This window comes from Oryctolagus cuniculus, chromosome 1 (assembly GCF_051225735.1).
Source record: "Oryctolagus cuniculus isolate XC-2025 breed Fujian yellow rabbit chromosome 1, ASM5122573v1, whole genome shotgun sequence".
Taxonomy (NCBI): Eukaryota; Metazoa; Chordata; class Mammalia; order Lagomorpha; family Leporidae; genus Oryctolagus; species Oryctolagus cuniculus.
In genome coordinates this window covers 187,850,936-187,858,583 of record NC_142867.1, presented here as the reverse complement: position 1 = coordinate 187,858,583, position 7,648 = coordinate 187,850,936, and the positions used below count along the sequence as shown (strand labels likewise).

At 39.4% G+C, this 7,648-nt stretch overlaps 1 pseudogene; it reads left to right on the top strand.

Moving 5' to 3' along the window:
- The first annotated feature begins 7,030 nt into the window (after positions 1–7,030).
- Positions 7,031–7,142, top strand: LOC127485371 (U2 spliceosomal RNA; annotated as a pseudogene).
- Positions 7,143–7,648: the final 506 nt, after the last annotated feature.

The window sequence follows — 7,648 nt, the reverse complement described above, 5'->3', positions numbered from 1 at the left end:
AGTATGCTGAAATTCAAATGGAGACACAGGAGACCTTGAATAGATAAAGCAATCTTATACAACAAAAACAAAGCTGGAGGCATCACAATATCAGATTCCAAGACATACTACAAGGCAGTTATAATCAAAACAGCATGGTACTGTACAATAACAGATGGATAGATGAATGAGCAGAATAGAAACAGCAGAAATCAATCCACGCATCTACAACCAACTTATATTTGATCAAGGAGCTAAAACAAGTCCCTGGAGCAAGTACAGTCTCCAACAAATGCTGCTAAGAAAACTGGATTTCCACATGCAAAAGCATGAAGCAAGACCCCTACTTTACACAAAACTCCAGTCAACATGGATTAAAGATCTAAATCTATGATCCAATACCAACAAATTATTAGAGAACATGGGAGAAATCCTGAAAGACATTGGCATAGGCAAAGAGTTCTTGGGAAAAAACCCGGAGGCACAGGCATTCAAAGCCAAAATTAACAAATGAGATTACATCAAACTGAGTAGTCTCTGTACTGTGAAAGAAACACTCAGGAAGGTGAATGAGCAACTGGCAGAATGGGAGAAATTATTTGCAAATTATGTAACTGATAAAGGATTAATAACCAGAATATATAAAGAGATCAAGAAACTCTACAACAACAAAACAAACGACCCAATTAGGAGGTGGGCAAAGGACTTAAGGAGATATTATTCAAAAGAGGAAATCCAAATGGCCAACAGAAATATGAAAAAATGTTTGAGATCATTAGCTGTCACAGAAATGCAAATCAAAACCACAATGTGTTTTCACCTCACCCCTGTTAGAATGACTTCATACAGAAATCAACAAACAACAAATGTGGAGGAAAAAGGTTCCCTAATCCACCGTTGGTGGCAATGTAAACTGGTAAAACCACTATGGAAGACAGTATGGAGATACCTCAGAAATTTGATTATAGAGCTGATATATGACCCAGCCATCCCACTCCTTGGAATTTACCAAGGGAAATGAAATCAGTAAACGAGTTATCTACACTGCCATGTTTACTGCAGCTTAATTCACAATAGTTAAGACATGGAATCTACCTTAATGAGCATCAACCAAAGACTTATAAAGAAATTATAGGTTATGTACATTATGGAATACTACACAGTGGTGAAAAAATGAAATCCTGTCATTTGCTGCAAAATGTATGAATCTGGAAAACATCATACTTAGAGAAATAAGCCAGTCCCAAAGGGACAAGTACCATATGTTCTCCCTGATCTGTGAGAACTAATAGAGCACCTAAAATGAAATCTGTAGAAGTGAAATTGACACTTCAAGAAAGGATGGCTTGAAGCTGCCCTTGTCTTAACTATTGAGGAATAGTTTTGTGGGTTTGTTGTTGTTGTTGTTGTTGTTGTTATTTTTCTTTCTTCATACTCCTTTTGTTGAAGTCTTTACTTAATGCAGAGTTAATCATTTATGTATAAAGTCAACTGAGGGTGTATCTCATTAAAAGAGTGGAAATAAGAGGGAGGTTGAAGTTTGTAACTGTAAAGCTGTATAGCTCTGCATACATTCCTACAGACTTCCTTCTAAGGGTAACATTTAAAATTTTGTCATAGGACTCCAAATCCCATTAAGCTGGATGGTAAAAATGCCATCTTAAATGTTAAAGTGATCATATTACGTGTGAAAGTGAACATATAGATAGGATGAAGTATTAGAGCGATTATTTAAATCTATCAAGTGCCTGTTAATAATGATAGATAGAATTAAAAAGGAGAGAATGTTCCAACATGGGAAGCAGTCTGCACAGCAGACTCATAGTATGACAATTGCTTTAAGTAACACTCTGACCTCAGAGTCAGCCCTTAAGTCTTCCTGGTCTGTTGAAAATCCCATGAGAGTATTTCAGGCATGAAAAGCCAAGACACTGGGCAAAAACTGTTCTACATGAAGGATCCCTGTGAATGAGACCCCAGTGGAAAGAAGGGCATTCAAAGAAGGATGTACTTTTCTATGAAGGGAGGAGAGAATTTCCACTTTGCTTATGGCCTTGTCTAAATACTGATAGAGTTTGCAGACTCAGTAGGCTTCCATAGCCTAGGAGCTCATGTCAAGAGCCTCAAGTGGTCCTGACGTTATACATAAGAGTGTTCATTGTCAAATTAACCACAGGAATCACTGTGCACTAACACCCCATGCAGGACTTCAGGCCTCAATGAATTGTATTATGAGAGTTAACTATAAAACTACTTCTCAAACAGTTTGTGTGTGTGTGTATGTGTATGTAATTGTTGAAATCTTTACTTAGTATAGAGTTGGTCTTATATGTTCAAAGTTAATTGAAAATTAATCTTAATGGAGAATGGGATTGGGAAGGGGAGAGGAGGAAGAGGGATAGGAGTATGGGTAGGAGGGCACGTATGGTGGGAAGAATAACTATATTCCTAAAGTTGTACATATTAAATTTGTATTCCTTAAAAATAAATTTATAAAAACAGATAGTTTACATCAAATTAGCAGTTCACTGTAATGGGTGAAGGAAGGTCACAGATTCTTTAACTCTTCTCCCATTGAGAGACAAGTCTATCTTCCCTCTCTTCAAATTCATGCTGATTTGTGACAGCATTTTTACCAATAGAGAACAATGCCAGACTCCAGCTTACACTTTAACAGCACTGTCAGAATCCAAGAGCCCTCAGCCACCATGTGAGGTCAAGTTGCCACATGTTTAACTCCCTTGTTCGAAAGACCACAAACAAGAAGTGCAAGATACTATGGAGAGAACAAGAGGATCATTCATACCCACCAAGATGCCTCCATATAGGTGAAGCCATTTGGTATACTCCGGATAAAACTAATTGCCAGATATATATTACCAAGTAACTCTAGTAGTCAATGTCAGATGATATTGAAGAATCACCCTACAGCGACCTGATTGAATTCATTAACTACAAAGTTATAAGATATAATAGAAATGATGAGGCATGTATTATCTTCTCCTTTTTTGTAGATTTAATATTTATTTGTTTCAAAGGCAGGGTTACAGAGAGAGAGAGAGAGAGAGAGAGAGAATGATCTTCCATCTCCTGGTTCACTACAGATGACTACAACAGCCAAGCCTGGGCCAGGCCAAAGGCAGGAGACAGGAGCTTCTTCCAGGTCTCCCACCTGGAAGCAGGTGCTTAAGGACTTGAGCCTTCTTCCACTACCTTCCCAAGTGCATTAGCAGGCAGCTGGATGGGAAGTGTAGCAGCCAGGACCCAAACCAGCACACATATGGGATACAGGCACTGCAGACTGCAGCTTAACCTGCTGCACCACAGCACCAGTACCATATATTGCTTTCTATACCATGTTTTACTGAAACTTTGTTTAGATAATTTACTTTTTAAACTTAGTGCGAAATTATAGTTTATCCACAAAAATGTTCAGGCTTCCTTTGGTTATTCTGCTATTCGACTGAGCTTGTGTTCTTTTAATTATTCTTTTCTCATTTCTATTATCCAAAATATATACTGTTGGCTGGCACCTCGGCTCACTTGGCTAATCCTGCACCTGCTGTGGGGAGCAACTCGGACTAGACTAAGTTACTGGAATTAAGACTTATTATATGCATCTGCTCTCCCACAATATGGCGCTGGGAGAGGAGGAAACAGCTTCTACACAGCTGCCTCTTGCCAACTTGAGTGATGACCTCCAGGAGCTGATCCTGCTCCTGATTGGAGGAGAGCAGTGTACTCGGCCTGTGGGCAGCCGAGTTGGGATTGGTGGAAGAGGACTATAAAGGAGGAGAGAGACAACATACACCAGGAACATCTAAGGGGAACATCTATCTGAAGGAACACCTGTGCAGCCCCCGAGAGAGCCGGCCGGCGGTGTGCCACTCCCCTGCGGAAGTGGGGAAAGTGGCCAGGGGGAACCGCCCTTCCACGGAGGTGGAAGGGACGGTAGCCAACCCGGGAAGAACCAGCAGCAAACCCGGGGAGGGCCGAGCAGACAAAAGAACAGCGCAGGGTCCTGTGTCGTTCCTCCACGAAGACAGGGAGCGACATAATGGTGCCGTGACTCGGATATGAAGCCTAGGCAGGACTTAGTGTCATTCCTCCACGAAGAGGGGGAGCGACACCTGCGGCGTGGGTACCCTGGGTTCTAGTCCCGCTTGGGGCTCCGGATTCTGTCCCAGTTGCCCCTCTTCCAGGCCAGCTCTCTGCTGTGGCCCAGGAATGCAGTAGAGGATGGCCCAAGTGCTTGGGCCCTGCACCCACATGGGAGACCAGGAGGAAGCACCTGGCTCCTAGCTTTGGATCGGTGCAGCGCGCGGGCCGTAGTGGCTATTTGGCAGGTGAACCAACGGAGGGAAGACCTTTCTCTCCCTCTCTCTCTCTCTCTCTCTCTCTCACTGTCTAATTCTGTCTGTCCAAAAAAAAAAAAAATAAGCTAAACATAGATGCAGACTGAAGAGCTTCTTCTTAAATACACACACACACACACTGTCATTTCCCACTTAATTCATTTAGGGAAGTTTGATGCCCATTTTCTGAGCCCTTAGCTGGTCTATAACTTATCCCGGCACATTTAATGATTATGACTAAAGAAGCAAACTGTTTAAGAATTCTAAGTTCCCTGAAACTATTCCCAGAAGGTGGACCTGTCTCCCTCATGCACTTCCTCATTTCTGAACAGAGCTACACTGTATGTTTTGTGTTGTTGTGATCATATTTTACTAAGCCTAGCTCCCACTTCGTTAATTCAATTTGTTGGTGTATATCCCTCCCTAGCCTTCATGCTTGACTAGAGATTCTTACAATCACAGATCCTATATTGAATATTAAGCACTAAATTATTTTCTTAGTATCATTTCATAAAGAGAACAGGGAGACTCATTGTCAGGAAGATCAGTGTTGGTGAAATTCAGTAAACCTAGAATGGAAGTGTGGAAGACAAAGGAAGGATATTTAATGGAGGCTTGTATATGAATGATCTAAGGAGTTTTCACTTTGCTGGCCTGTTCACTACACATGTCTGAAACCATCACTAAAAATCTTGTGTTTTGGAGAAAAAAAAGGCAACTATTGGGTGATTCTGTTTTGCACACGCAATTAAAAGCCAGAACTTCACAGTGTCTTAAATTACCCTTATAGAAAATGATTTTCTCCACATTTAATTTCAGAAACTCTTTACCCTATTAACCTATAAAAAATTCTATCCCACAAATGGTTCTAAAAAACTGTCTATCTTAAACAATTAACAACGTTATTCGTTAAGAATAATTCTCTATTAAGTATTAAATTAGAACTATTTCTGTTTTGAACACAACTGAGTATTCTTGCTTAATTCTTTGGTTTAACACTTGAAAAACTTCATGAATATCTATCACACTATATACTGGATGTGCAAATAATAAGTTTCAGTTTATTTGTCTATGAAAAAGACAATAATAACAAAAAAGACTAATTTGAGTATTAAATAAGAAATAACTATGAAAATGATAAGTGCTGAGTATAGTAATTCCATGCCTATAAAGTAACAGCCACTCTAGCAGCACTGCAGAAAAAGAGATGGCCAATATGTGATTGTTGGACATAAAGAATATAGCTCCATGTGAAACGGAGACAATGGAGTATCAGCCCCTTCTCCAAGTCATGTTCCTATGAATTCCTAGAAAGTCCTCCTTTCTGGCCTTTTAATTAGTAAAACACCCATAAAATATCATATAAATCACCCTCCATCACAGGGGCAACAATGATAACTTTCCCTGCCACGTCATTTCTAGGGCCATGCTAAACATATCTGTTGTCTGATCAATACATCTATGAAATCATTGGTATGTCCCTCAAAGGTGGCTGTCCACAGAACTGCCACCTAACACAAATATGTAACTGCAGTACCAAATTATTTGAATATGTCAGACTCACATCCACCCCTGGTTTCACCAGAACCTTATTAGTGAAACGTCAATCTATAAGCCTCAAACATTAGGAATTACTTAAAGAAACCCACAAGATAACTTGAAAACGGTTGCTTAAATGCACACTAAATGTTTTTGACTGCTTTTTTTCTGGGAGCAGTTAGACAAAACAAGATACTAAGAGTAGACATTGATAATGCTGTTGTATTTACTTATTTCTCCATTAATACAAAGTATAATGTCCCCAACACATAGTTGGTGGGAATTTAAAATGGTGAAGTCTTTTTTCTTTTCTTTTTTTTTTCTTTTTTTTTTTTTTGACAGGCAGAGTGGACAGTGAGAGAGAGAGACAGAAAGAAAGGTCTTCTTTTGCTGTTGGTTCACCCTCCAATGGCTGCCGCGGCCGGTGTGCTGCGGCCGGCGCACTGCGCTGATCCGATGGCAGGAGAGTTTTTGGAAAGCAGTTGGGCAGCTTCTCAGAATGTTAACTACAGACTTAACATATGAATGCAAAACTATCAAATGAAGCAATTCCATTCCTAGGATTCTACTCAACAGAAACGAAAATATTCGACCACATAAAAACTTACATGCAAATGTTCATAGTAGCATGATATGTAACAGTCAAAAATAGAAACATGGGGGCTTCCACCGTTGTGGTGTTAGCAGGTAAAGCCTGAGCCAGCAATGCTAGAATCCCATCTGGGCACCGATTCAAGTTTCTGCTGTGCTACTTCCAATCAAGCTCCCTGCTAATGGCCTAGCAAAAGCAGTCAAAGATGGCCCACATACTTGGTCCCGTGTCACCCATGTGAGAGACCTAGAAGAAGCTCCTGGCTCCTGGTTTAGGCCTGGTGCACTCCCAGTCATTGTGGCCATTTGGGGAGTGAAACAGAAGGTAGAAGATATCTCTCTTTCTGTCTTTCCCTCTCTGTAAATCTGACTTTCAAATAAATAAATAAATCTTTAAAGAAAAAGTGGAAATAATCCATATGTCCATGAGCTGAGAATGGAAAAACAAAATGTAATAGATCATACAATGATAAATGATTTGGCTACAAAAAAAGAATGAAGTACTGACATGTGCTGCAACATGGATGAAACTTGAGTACACTGGGTTAAGTAAAATACCCCAGTTAATCGCTTCTCGGCCTTTTGGCTAAGATCAAGTGTAGTATATGTTCTTATCCGTAAAATACCCCAGCTAGACAAGACTACAAATTATACAGTTTTATTTATTATGAAATTTATACAATAGGCAAATACATATAGCAAAGTAACAGATTAGTGTTACTAATGACTGGGCTGGGGTTACAGGGACAGAAAGTGGGGTTATAAGGAATGATTACCGATGGCTATGGTGTTTCATCTTGGAATATCAAAACTGAGCTAAAATTAAAATGATATGATCATTGAACAACAGTGTAAATACACTAAAACTACTAAATTGTATACCTTAAAAGTGTGATCTTTATAGATATACTATAAAACAGTACCACTGCTTAACAAACAAAATCTTATTGATAACTTAAGTGCCATTCTCATTTAGAAATAAAATATGAAGGATCAGAAGATAAGTCTCTTGTTCACGTATTAAACTCTACAATTTGTCAAAACAGAACTCAATCTGTTGTTTAAGCCAAATGCTCTTTCCACTTTATGAGAATTTCCTTTAAACCCAAAACGAAAGCTCATTCAGGCTAAAAGACATTAAAAGCATTTTCAAACCATTACCTTTGAGAGCGAAATAAGGTAGT